Here is an 872-nt window from a genome sequence, read left to right as displayed (position 1 = left end):
TTGACTATTGATCTGTCAATAGTAAAGTTTCCAGTTGAGTGGTAACATCTTTCCAAATACAGAGCAAATTCAGGCTTGCCACAACTGGCCATTTCATTAGGAAACAATTCTCTAGATGTTTTAGACTTTACCCATGTGATTCATTTTTCAATATGTAAGCTCCCGGGTATGGCTGCAAAAGACTAATCATAACAAAGCTATAAAAATTAAACAGAGAGAAAGAGAGAAGAGAGGAGAGAAATAAGTATCTGGTGATTTTATTAAACTGATAAGAACAGATACTATATATGATCTTAGCCAAAAGGCCAAGAAGCGATTACATCTGGTGATTTTAAACACACAACAACAACAACAAAAATCACTTTTCCTTCCATTTTTTTCTATCAATTTTTTCCCTATCCCATCCAGATGGAGAGCACCACGGGATACCCTGATGGCGGTAAAGGCTTCATCAGCACAGCGCTGCTCTGAAAATTACTGGTAGAGTTTTCATGAAGACCTAAGAAGCACAAAGTCTTTTGTCTCTTCAGAATAAAAAGTACAGTGCACTTGACGATGAACCTGTCATTTTAAACCTTCAAGGTTTTAATCTTATGCATAATAGAGTTTAGAACCGATTGTATAGTTTTGCCTAGAATTCAGATTTATATTATATACTCCTACAGATATCCTAAAACGTACTCAAGTGACAAGTTGCTGATGACATATATTATTAATACAATAATTTTAATAGGTATAACACAAATCACTTTAGTAAACTACTACAAGAACTTCTCCCACTCAATGCTAGAGACAAGCAGTTAAACACAGATAGGAACCCAGCTGATTAATCGTCATCTTGCTGTCACTGAGAAAATTCAGTTATCTCAAGA

At 35.1% G+C, this 872-nt stretch overlaps 1 pseudogene; it reads right to left on the bottom strand.

Annotated features, from left to right (window-relative positions):
• Window positions 1–225: 225 nt before the first annotated feature.
• LOC120238332 lies at window positions 226–317 on the bottom strand (annotated as a pseudogene).
• Between the last annotated feature and the right edge of the window lie 555 nt (window positions 318–872).

The sequence above is a fragment of the Hyaena hyaena genome, unplaced genomic scaffold, assembly GCF_003009895.1.
Source record: "Hyaena hyaena isolate Hyena2069 unplaced genomic scaffold, ASM300989v1 scaffold_207, whole genome shotgun sequence".
In the NCBI taxonomy this organism is placed as follows: domain Eukaryota; kingdom Metazoa; phylum Chordata; class Mammalia; order Carnivora; family Hyaenidae; genus Hyaena; species Hyaena hyaena.
The sequence above is the reverse complement of the archived record's forward strand: the minus strand, read 5'-3'. Positions and strand labels throughout refer to the sequence as shown.